This window comes from Amblyomma mixtum, chromosome 1 (assembly GCF_055824585.1).
Source record: "Amblyomma mixtum isolate Tamu chromosome 1, ASM5582458v1, whole genome shotgun sequence".
Lineage (NCBI taxonomy): Eukaryota > Metazoa > Arthropoda > Arachnida > Ixodida > Ixodidae > Amblyomma > Amblyomma mixtum.
The window spans coordinates 25,060,076-25,072,784 of record NC_143012.1 but is presented as its reverse complement, the minus strand read 5'-3'; positions in this window follow the sequence as shown (position 1 = coordinate 25,072,784).

Genomic DNA, 12,709 nt, shown 5'->3' with positions numbered 1-12,709 from the left:
TATTGTGCGGCTGTAATGGCAAATATCTTGCCGTTTTATTTTACATGGATGAAGATACGGGGCTAGTGCCCAATTAATTTCAGAGTGCCCAGGTGAAGATGTTAGAATTGCGGCCGCTTACTGGCTAGCACTTGTTAGCATTCAGTTTTTGATAAATAAAACATGCGAATCAGCATTCATTGAAGCTTTCGCAGGAGGCAGTGCTTTTTCTTGCCATATGGTAAGGTTAGCAGACAGTTAAAAACAGTTACTAAGTGTTTCACTTGCTTTTGCTGAGGTCAGCTACAAAATCTCTTAACTGGTACACATTTTCCAATGGGTGATTTCCGCTGGTCTTGTATTCCCATGTTTCCCAGCATTTGTCAGCATTGTAAACTTGGGCATTTGTCAGCATTGTAGACTTCGGTAAAGCCACAAGGTACAAAATTTAAGTCACTTTGGTGAAGTCCTCCGTGCTGTGTGTTTTGTGCCAAGTGCAGGAGGGGCTACTCAGAACTCTGAGCTTGAAGTGTATGTGTGCTGATGACATCAGGTGAGAGTGTTTTCTTGCCACAGCATACACTTTGAAGAATGTCTTACCAGGGACAGTGTTCCTTTATTTATGGACACCTCTGGAATGGTTTCGACAGCTATGTGCTGCCTGATTAAGGATGCAGATGCTTGCTTATGAGTGTTGAAATGCCCTGCACTTTTCACAAGAAGGCATAATAATAACTTTTGCTTTTCTCATTAAATTTGATGCGTTGTGAAATGGCACTGAAGTTTTTGTAAATGTTTTCTCAGAGAATGTAATAGGAAGCGTTCCGTATATTGTTTCTCTGTGTTATGGCAGTACCAGTGCTTCGAATGCCAGTAAGAATCACAGATGTTGAAGCTTCAGCAAGGTTCACTTCATTTAAATTTAGGAAGCTGCTTTCTTTGTAATAATGCACCTTCTAGGCACTTCTCTCGACTTGCGTTGTGAATTTTTTGTGATCGTTTTCGTCTGCCTGCCACATTTTTCGTGTGAGAGACGACCAAGCTTCTGCTGCTTATCGGAGTTGAGAAAAGAAGTCTGTATTGTTAGTGCAGTGAAATTGGTGTTGCAAATATTGGGTATTATATGCACCATGTGAGGAGATTACCTTAGTGTTCACATTGCAAATTAAGTGGACTACACCACACCTAATGTCTGTGTGCGAAATCTTTTTACTGCCTCATGCAAAATGTAATTCCTTCAGTTAAGTTACGTTGGAAGTATATTATACGCTTAACAGTTTTGGCTTAGTTCATACTGTTACACATCCAACTAAGTTCTTCTTTTCTTATATGTAGGCATGGTGGCCAACCTTTGTACATCCCTAAAGAGTTAAGCATTCAAGCGAATGCAGTCGAACAACAATGTGTACTGGATACCAGCACATGGATACAGGGAGCATTTTGTGTTCTAGTGATGGTTGGCTGGGCACAATTTCTGTTAACTTGGACACAAGGACTGTTAAATTTAGCGATATGGGCAGTTGAACTTGTGATAACTTTTTTTTTGTACAGACGTTTTTTTCCCCACTTGTCCTGCTGTTTGTGCTTTGCCTTTTTCCATTGCATCAAACTGTGGGGTCCTTCTGCAATGACGGGTTTACACAGCATTTCTTTTTTCCCGCAAAGCTTATGCGTCACCATATGTTTAAGAACGAGTGAGGGCTGCCATTTATGACACTGAAAAATGCCTGCAGCAGCTCATTCGGTGACCATGGTATAAATAAATGTGGTGACCGCCACTTCAAACCCCGCAAATCTCAAGATGTGTTTTCCACTGGCTAATGTCCCGCATTGGAGCACTAGCCAAAAATCTTCTTTGGAAGAAAACCATACTGTACAGAAACACTTGTTTCTGAGTCTCACACTGTTGCTTTTTTTGTGATAATTCACACATCAGTGTGCTGTAGTATGCCTCCAACAATAATGGATTTCACATCAGAATTTTTCTGATGAACACAGTAGAAATAGAAAATCGCTTTTGTCCACGAGGCTGGCCATAGAAAGAGTGACTTTAAAATGTGATACCTCGCCAGAGCATAAGGTTCAACAACCCATTATTTTGGGAGGAAAAGAATTCTTGAAAGGTGTCAAAGTAACTGCGCTGGTCCTTCTGTACTGTCTCACCAGCTGTTGGATTAATCTTAACATGATACAAATATAGTGCAAAAGTGCTTTCTATAATGCCTTGCATTGTAGCTGGGTGTCATATCATGCGGCTTAGTGAAAGCCTAGCTATGAATAACAGCACTGTTATTTTACGCCACTAAGTACCCTCAACATAAAGCAACAACATAAGTTGTTAGTCAGCGCTCGTGTCGTCTACTCTTTCTGTCCGTGTTTTTCGTGCTAAAATTTTGCAAGATATAAAGCAGGTGTGCCAACGATAATGTGGCTCCGAGATGATGTCACCTTTTTACACTTTTCTTAGGGCGATAATGTGCGGGTGAGGCCGACGCACATTACGAATTCGAAGCCCAGATAAAGCACCATAGAGTGCTACTCAGAACCTTGGACGGTTTTAGCCAGTCAGAGAGCGAATTTTTAACACCTAGAAGGCTCTCATGGCTACGAAATGTCAACTTCTCAGTTTGCACCAGCATCATACAAAGGACTGCCCGCTGTCACAAAGCATTGCCAGGGCTAGGAAACTTCCTAATGTATATCACTGTCCAGCCAATCCAGACGTCAGCGCCAATTCCTTCCGCGGCAGCCGGAAGAAAGTCAACTGGAGTGCCATATTGTGTTGTCTTGGTAACGGTATCCAGGTGAAAAAAACCCTGCGCAGGCTTTGAGCCACCGCCGCCAATACCAAAGACGCTTTGTTTCCTGGTGCCTCAGAAAAGACGTTCATCGCCGCAGCCTGTCGTTCTGCGTACATGTCCGCGTTTTATTAATTTTTTTAAACATCTTGTCTCCTTCAGTCACCAGGTGCACTCAAGTAGTTGAAACCAAAACTGGTTTGGTTTATGGGGTTGCGGGGAATTAAGTGGTTCCATACTGCTCAAAGCCTGAACGGTCGGTTTCACAGACATTCTTGGGTACCGATCACCCTATAGCTCAACCGCACTAACTTTGTAAGCTATCACGCTCCGCAGCTGTACACATAATAGGAAGAATGCGCTGCTTATTAAGCAGCGTTGACGCAAATTAGTTGGTAATAACGCTACTTTAAAAATTGGTTGGTTTATTGGGTTTTAACGTCCCAAAGCAACTCGGGCTATGAGGGACGCCGTAGTGAAGGGCTCCGGAAATTTGGACCACCTGGGGTTCTTTAACGTGCGCTGACATCGCACAGTACACGGGCCTCTAGAATTTCGCCTCCATCGAAATTCGACCACCACGGCCGGGATCGAATCCGCGTCTTTCGGGTCCGCAAGTGACGTCACTTCCCCCCAGCCAGTGCGAATGCTCCGGGTCTGGTGACGTCACCTCCCTCCAGCCAATCAGTGAGTTTAGCTTCCGACACATTTCCTTCTCGATGAGGCTTCTAATGCTGTCTCACTAAAATGAAATGAATGATTTGAAATATAAAGAGGCGGCGCAGTGGAGCCGGAAAATCTAAACCCGTATGTTTCTAGCACTCCTTATTGGCGCGTCTTGGAAATGGTCAAAACTAATTCGGCAACAAACTCCTTGAGTTTACAATATTCAGACGGAAATTCAGAAAATGGACGCCAGATGTAACGCGGAGGACAGATTGGTTGGTCCCTTAAGTGGGATTCCAAGGGAAGGCAAACGTAACGATCGATGCGGCCGAGACTTGTTTGGTGGCGCAGGAAAGGGTTAATCGGAGGAACCTACGGGATAGGCATCTGTACTTCAGTGCACGTAGTCGGGCGGGTGATGACGACCAACACGACGCACTCCAATCTCACGATCGTCACCGTGCACACGTCTCTGCCTTGCCTTGCGCGTTTGGCCGAAGAATCCGCGGTCCTCCGAAGACTTATCAGTCGCGGTTAACATCTCTCATGCCGATGAGCGCACTTTGAAAATTTTCACTGCCTCAAGGGTGTAAAAGTTACTCCTACGGCTGACACTGAGCGTGTTATGAGCACCCTATGCATTAACACTAAAAAGGGTGCTATGCATAACACCCCGGGCTAAAAGTTACAATAAAGGCACTAAGCCTGTGAACACTTTTTATTGTGGCTGTGCCCTTAGTAAACGGGTCGAATGACCTGATGTGGACGAACTTAGCCTATTTCTGTGACCTCTCTGCTGCTTTTAGTTGTCGCATACGCGCGGTGTCTTCCCTCGATATATTTTCCCTCGCTGTACACCCTCCAAGGGTTTTGAAGGCCTGTTCCATCTAATCAGAGACCATTCGGTCGCTGATGAAGGATTCCTGCTAATCCACTCATTCGGCAGTGTCTTCAGCAACTTGGCTGGATTCGCCTTACGCCCCTTACTGGAGGGACATTATTGTTCAGTATGCTTACTTTTAAACTTGTGACGGGACACTAGTTTCAATATTGTCTTCTCTACTCTTCGTTTTCCGCTGCCGTAGTTGATGTTAGTTGTGGGCGTAAAGTGGGTTATTTCTTGCTGCTAGGCTTTTGAACTCTCGCGCAAGTATTTCCTTGCCTTTAATTAGTCAATATTGCGGTTTCTCAGTTTTATATGATATGGGACCGCGGCGGCTCGGCCTCCTGCCAAACCGCCCCATCGTTAGTTACACTTTGGGCCACCACAGGAAAGACTTTGTCGACAGAAAACGCCCAGCGTCATACACCCAAAGAAATGGAGTTTTCTTATCGGTCAGCCACGGGGGGGAAGAAGAGGAAGACGTGGCACAGCGCCACGCGACTCCTCGCAGTCCCGAGGGCTCGCGCGCGAAACCGGGCCTCTGCGGTGACCATCTTCGGAGCCCGGTGGTACCGCCGACTTTCGCATTTTCCACACAGCGACCAGGGGCAACAACAGCGACACAAGGACTCCGCCGGTGAGTCGCCGTACATGACGGGCCTCCTTGGTTTAGATCCAGAGCGTGCCGCAAAGCGCCGCACTATGGCTGTCTCGCTTCCCACGTCCCTTCGTTCCCGTTCACCTCCGGGTTGGCTCGCTCCTCTACCGATTTTCACTTGTCTAGCTCTGTCGATGTTCATTTCTGGACGACGACTGGTAACAGCCCACTATCTGCATGTCATCGATGTTATGACGTACTGAAACAGAATATTCCCCGTCGCCCTCAACTGACTCCTAGAAATTTGCTATCACAAAGTGCGCGGCTAAGTGGTGCAGCGTGAAGACTTGCAGTGTACTACATGCTGACTGCGTGGATTACTCCGTCGTGACATGACCTCGTTCAACCCGGATCGCACGCTTAGTTTGTATCGTCCCCTGAAACGACCTGTCGCGGTGTGGTGAGTTGGCGTAACCGCACGTCCTACCGCGCTGTCCTGGAGAAATAAAAAAAAATACCGAATACCGAAGACTGGGGCGGCGAAGCCGAACGCGTTCATCCAGAAAGGCCGGCAATATGTTGAGCGCCAACCGCAACCACTGGCCTCATCTTACTCCGGGAAAAGCTGTCGGTTTGCCGCTCACTTTCCACCGTTAGCCTTGACAGCCACAGAAAATCAGGCTGTCGTTTTCTTTGTTGCTATTAGCTGATTGTAGCTCTGAGTTTACACTCTCTTAACATGTACAGTTTTCCAGCGTGCGTATAAATGACATCTGCATACAGAGGGGCTGGGGTCTTTATCAGGCCTTCTGAGAATCTTTAGTTCGAGCCTCCCTTCGTAAATCGAGGAACCAAATAAAACTCCAATCCAACTGCTTGCGCGCGTGAATTGGCGTTCGGGAGTGGCTGCAATCAGAAATTTACTCCCGGGGGCTGACATATGCCAGTTGCGGCGTCGTTTACTGTGATCAGTTAAGGCACCTGTTCGAGAAGGCGTTGTATTGATTCACAGACATATACCAAGCATGTCGACGGTGTTTTGTTTTATTTTTTTTGGCGACAGTTTCCGGCTATGCCACAACCCTTGGGGCCGAAAACTCTGCCCTCTGCGAGATGGCGGCTTTGGTGTGCACTGAGCACGTAGAAGCAAGCATTCAGAGGCAAGGGCATCCGCAGAACTTTTTCCAGGGGGGGGGGGGGGGGAGGGGGGCACCCGATGTCCGGGGATGGGGGCGGCGGTAGGTTAGCACCAAAAAGGAACTAGTGCATAAATAATATCCGCAATTCCGGACGCCCATGTTCACAGGAGGTTCGAATAACTGTGCTGTTAATTCTACGCTACCTCCTGTATAGGAGGCATCCATTGACTTCAAGGACGCCATTTTGTTGTAAAGCGCATACTCTAAACATATGGGAGTAAAAAGGGAGTAAGACGTTCTCTAGCGCTCTCTCATTTAAGGCTGCCAGGATAGGTTTCGACTGCTAAACATGTGGAATGCTTACTCTGGGCAGCGGATATATTCCCACCGCAAAGCATAGTAACCTGATGCAGTTAGCAATGGGAGGAGGCTTCTAAACGTGGCACCCGAGATCTTGAGGTTAGCAAAGAGAGGAAATTTAAACCTTGGTTAAAATCTTCGCAACTCCCAGAACTTAGCATGTTCTGAAGAGGGAATTTGTGTCCGTTACATACCGTAAGTATTCCGTATTTTTAGCGGTGGAAATCTACCCAAGGGCTTGGTCAAAATACCCTTCTCCTGAAATGGAGTGCGCCACATAGAGGACAGACTTGAGTTTAGCCAGCAATAATGCCTTGACTATAAAAATCGAGCAGGCTATGCCTTAACCAAGTAAAGCTGAGATCTGGGCGAGTTGGTATGCACTCATACTGGTGAACAGGGGTCGTTGTCCCGCCTTTTTGCGCTGTTCACCAGTATGTATGCCTTAACCGTCGGCCCGGAGAACGCCGGCGCGCGGGTGGCGAGCTACTTTTTGGAGCATTCACCAGATGGCGGCTAGTGTGCCGAGCGCGTAATTTACGTGCGCGTGTCTCGACGCCCTACGTGCGCTGGTGTTACTATGCGGGTGAATCGTGGCACTTACCGCTTCAGAAAATATCCACTACAGCAATTTTTCTTTCAACCTTTGTCTGCACGTGTTTTTGTCTATACTCTTACCCGCGGGACTTTTGAGCAGACGACGAGACTTTTAAAAAGCCCTTGTCTCGAATTATTTTGCGAGAAACATCGAAAAGTGCAACGGCACGTAGGATGAGAGCAGCCTATGCTTCATCGATGTAACGGTTGCATGAGAAACACTCTCCGTACGTGTACAATATATCGCTCGAAGCTGAGATCCACAATCCGCTACCGCGGTCCGTTTCCTCTGCGGGCTATATTTGCGCATGCGCACCAGGTCCGAGCGTACGCCTGCCACATCGCAGGTGCATCTGTGTCCCCGCGTAAAAGTTGGATTCACACGATGCACCATTGGTCCGCGGACCGGGCATCATGGGAAATCCCGCTTAAGCTCCGTGAGGTCCGCGCCTGGTCCCCGCATAGGGAAAAGCGTGCATATCTGATCTGCTTATCGCCGTCTGCATCGACCTTCACCTTCGCAGATAACGCGAATTAGGTGTGCGCGCGGTCTTTGGCCGTGCAATGTCCACTAACATCGCATGCCATGCGCGAACCTCACGGAGCGGAAGTGGGACGTCACGTGACGTTTGGTCCGTGGGTCAATATGGCCCGTCGTGCTGTGCTAAAACTGTCAGTTGGGGGCGTTTATCCAACTTTAATACCAGCCCGAGGCTCCCTTTTACGCTGAAATCCATGTGCGCAAACTTCAGCGTGAAAAACCAGGCCGACAAGCAGGGCCATCACTCGGCGAGATTTGCCCGCGTCACTTGCCTCGTCGTTCAGATCTAGAACTTCTGGATTACCATTAAACATCGCTCGTCTCCCGAAAGTGGCTCGCGCGAGTGCGAGTCCATTGCCAGAATGTGCGGGCTTCCAGTCCGTTTCGTTGGCATTGGCGTGCACAGGTCTCTCCATAAGGGGGTCATGGTATAGACCTGCTCATGTCTTCGTGTTAGCAGAGAAGACTATGGCGTGCACAGGTCTCTCCATAAGGGGGTCATGGTATAGACCTGCTCATGTCTTCTTGTTAGCAGAGAAGACTATGGCGTGCACAGGTCTCTCCATAAGGGGGTCATGGTACAGACCTGCTCATGTCTTCGCGTTAGCAGAGATGACTATGGCGTGCACAGGTCTCCATAAGGGGGTCATGGTATAGACCTGCTCATGTCTTCTTGTTAGCAGAGAAGACTATGGCGTGCACAGGGCTCTCCATAAGGGGGTCATGGTACAGACCTGCTCATGGCTTCTTGTTAGCAGAGAAGACTATGGCGTGCACAGGTCTCTCCATAAGGGGGTCATGGTACAGACTTGCTCATGTCTTCTTGTTAGCAGAGAAGACTATGAAATTTTGCACGCGTACTGCAGAAGAGCACGTCTCCGCCCCGGCAGCCGCGCCAGTCTGGACATCCAAAAAAAAGAGGCCATTCCTTTTGCTGTTACTGCTAATTAAAAGATATGAGCCTCCCAGCTGCCGATAACCAAGAGCTAACGTAGCATGCCGTAGAGGTTGCGAACGCGAGCGCTGCATGACAAGATGCGTATCGTGCCGAGTACGAGCGCACGATACCCATAGCCGCCGTGCCAGTGGTTGGTGCAGAATCACCTGCGCCCGAAATGCTCCCTTATGTAGCAGAAATTTCAAGGGAGCCAAATCGAAGAGAAAACTACTGGGTCCAATTGGGGTTTCCAACTGGATCCAGTTGGACTGTCCAATTGAGTCGAACCTCGCTATAACGAAATGGTTTATAACGAAATAATGGACATAACGAAGGAATGACGATTCTCCTTGGAAGCCCGGCCAGCACGGGCTATAATGAAGCTACGACTATAACGAAGTAATCGCCGGGCCCCTTCAACTTCGTTGTAACGAGGTTCGAGTATTGCGAACCAACTGGTTCCAATTGGACATTACAATAGGAACCAATTGGAATTCCAGTTAGTTTCAGTTGTCTATTTGGAATCAATTGAAAGCTCCAGTTGGGACTATCTAATTGAGACCAGTTGGTTACAACTGTACTATTCGAACCAATTGGAAAGCCGAATTGGATCCAATGGTTTATTTCGCCTGGGAACCCACCATTAATTTTTAAAAATAGCCTTTTTGAGGTAAAAAGATGGTCTCTGCGGCATAGTAACCAGTATTGGCGTGCTAACGAGTAAGCTGGCTAAACTTTGTTCTGCCACAGTGTATGTCACCCCCTCTGGAAAAACCCTGTTCCGGGGTTCCTGGAAATATTATGCCATTTCCAAACGCGTCGGCTGTCATATACCTCACCGAAGTAGAAGGTCGACCCCCACAACCATCACTGAAGGTGCAAGTACACGCGGAAACTGGAACTAGTTCATCGATCGTTATCAGCGCGCTAGCTGATTTCATGGTTGCGAAATGGACGGAACAGGAAACGACGATACTCTCAACCGATGCGCGATTTCCGCATCACACTTTCATTTAATTGAACGTGGGCGTACTGGAGATCTCACATTCGTTAGGCGCGGAGCCGAAGAACTGGCCAACCCGCCTATGGCACAACGGGTTTCGATATCCGAGAGTGCCAGTAACAACGATGGTAACGATGTGGTAGTGAGCTGGGACACTGTGGTAAACGCTAACCAGTATGTACACACCATTACCTTGACTGCCGCTGCCACGTGCCAACTATATGCGCGCGTTTCGCATACGAGCACAAGCGCGCATGCGCGTTCAGCCGCTGCAAGCGGCGCTAATTGTTGAGGCAACGCGATAAAGGGCGCGCCAAAGCTTTGTTTCGTCGTACTGGATGCGCACGGCGACCTCCAGCACTTCGGCCCTGCAAGCAGCGATGCGTTTGGCGGCCGACGGCTCGGGTCAAAGATAGTTTCGCGTTCGGGGCAAGCTGCAAGCTGCGTCGTGGCCCTCGCCGCGTGGTTTTCTCACGGCGCATCCGACGCCGCCGCAAGAAAGGCCGGTTCGTTTATGCGATGCAAGAAGAACGGCCCTTTCGCAAGTCTTGCTGGAATGCCGAAGTTCATCGGCGCGAAACCGTTTTTCTTTCCATCGCGCCGCCGCTTCCTCCTCTTGCCTGGCCCGCGGAGGTCGCGGTCACGGCGCTCTCGTCTGCTACGCGTGTGGCTGTTTTTTCGTCTGCTCGGCGGAGAGATCGTCTGCTCTTTGTTTACTTCATTCGATATCTCCATAACCGCCGCCTTCTGCATCCAGCACCGTTATATATGGCTTCCTAACGGTGTTACGGTAGCGAAGCGAGTGCTATTCGGCTTCTCGCATGAACGTTACGCACTTCGCGGTCTGCGTCGCCAGTAAAAGCGGAACGCTGAACAGGTCTGCTACACTCGATCGGGAGCCTTTTCGGCGTCGTCTGCTTGTGTTTCTTTCGCGAATAAATCAGTCCCGGTCGTTGCAACCGTGCTGTTCGGCGACGAAGCGGGTATGCTCTTAATTTGTGCGTGTGTAACGCAAGCACTGCATGGTCTGAGTGGACACGCTGTAGGCAATAAAAGCAGGCAGTGCGCTGTGTGGGGTACAGGCGATAAACGCTTTTATAAGGTCGTAGGCAGTTCGGACGCGGACATCGTCGACGCTGTGCAAAGGTTGACCCGTTTCCCAGGTGTGCTACATGTGTATCAGAGCAACGTCTACCCGGTAGTTTCACGGTGGCCTTTCGTGGGAATGGTCTAGACAGCCCACTCCGCGAGTAGGCAGTGGGTGGGGATGAAGCCTGTTAGGGCTTGTCAGCTCTATCGACTCCTGCTTGTGAACTGCAGTGACACGGATGCAGGCAGGCGGTTCTCAGATAAGAAATGTTCTGTCGTGGCGAGTATTGGAATACGTTAGGAAACCTTCTGGTCTTCTTGTGGGCATCCGAACCTCTCCCGTTCTGATGCATGCTTACTTCTTTCGGGGTTCACAGTTTGAAAAACTCTCACCCAACCTTCTGTACTTTTTGTGCTTTTTTTTTTCTTCGCTCAGATCCAAGCTTAAAAAGCTGACCGCGTGAATGACCATGGTCATCGCAGCCAGGATAGTCTGTGCACCCAAATTTTGGTGAAAAAAACAGATAGTGGCGGATTTGGTCCAGAAGCCAGCCACAATCCCGTAATATACCTCAGCATAGCCTTGTTGTCTACAAAGACCTGCTTAGTTTGAACAAAATGAGGGGCTCCTGGAACGTCGAGCTCTGCGATTCTGCGATTGTGCAAGCATCGCATGAAACTATATAGTTCTGCTTTGTTGTATTTTACCAAGCCGGCCTTCAATTTTGTAGCGAAAGCTACACTAGGCTATAGCAGGAGCGCATTACACAGTGCCTGACACAGGCTACTACTGCGCATGCGCCGTTACCACGGCAACCATTACGCCGCTCGGATTGTCAATCATAAGAAAATTGGGGTCTTGGTGGGAATCGAATGCCGCCAGCGTGCGAGAAGGGGACGCTGCCACTCTGCCACAATTCGACGTTTAAAGCAAAATAAAGGCGTGTCTAGTGAATGCGCAGTTCTTAAAAACGCATCTTCGAGATATGTATTGTATCCGAGTTGGAAAGAACGTGGCAACAGCATGATGTCCAGAACAAGAAGAACGTGCGTTTATTGAAGCGTGCTGATTATATAGCCCGCAAGTGATAACAGGCAGCTCGCACCGCGCATGTCAGCGACAGAGACGCACCGTCATATACGTGCCTGATACATGTATTAAGGCCTATATGAGTAATTATGAACATGTTAATTACTAGATGTTGCACTCAAGCGAGTACCAATTTCTCTGTTTCCGGCAAATTTTCCTTCCTCCAAGGTTTCCGGTAAATTTCCTCCGTGCTCGGCGTGTAGTAGAAGTGCCATCATGCGGCACCCACTGAAAACCCCTTTGCAATGTACGACGCTGGCCCAGCAGATGGCGCAGGCGGCGGACCACGCACAGCTTCCGCGCCGCGTGAAAACTAGGCGAGAAACGCCCGAAAAACGAGAACGTCTCGCGAAGAGGCGCCGCCAAGCTGCTGAACAACGACGGCGTGTCGCTACCGAAATGTCAGTAGCCGAAACTGCTTTCGCTACGTATATCCTGCACTAGCTGAGCTAAGCCACTGCCATCTTTTTTTTTTTCTGCGCGCTAGTTCGCACCCTTCCGCCCTCCCTCCCCTCCTCCGCCGTGCCTGCATCAATTCGTCTGCTCGGTCAACATCAATCTTCCTATCGACGCGTTGCCTTCCGTCAAGCCTAAATTAAAAGCGGCGTGCGTAGTTTGACACTGCAATTTGGGCATCATGCAGCCTTCCCAAAGAACCGCCCGGAATGCGTAGGGCTGCAGCCGCGCTCGGCCGTCTCCTCATCGGAGGACAGACGATTTCGAAACGCTCATGACGCCACGCCGAGGGGTTCTTCTGGCTTAATGAAAAATCCTGTTCTCGTCGGTTTTGTCATCCACTGCGCACGCGCGAAGATCAGAGATGACGACACGCGACGGAGGATAAGAGAGAGAAAAAAGCAAATACAATAATCGAAAGGAGGAAACTAATAGAAAATAACGCCCATACCGGAAGAGCCTCGCGGTCGCTACAGCAAACACGTCCCGTTAGGGGCCGGGGTGCGAGAGCGGCTTGGAGAGAAAAAGAACACACACAGATAAAAGAAAAATCACTTGCCTCACCTCCTCGTC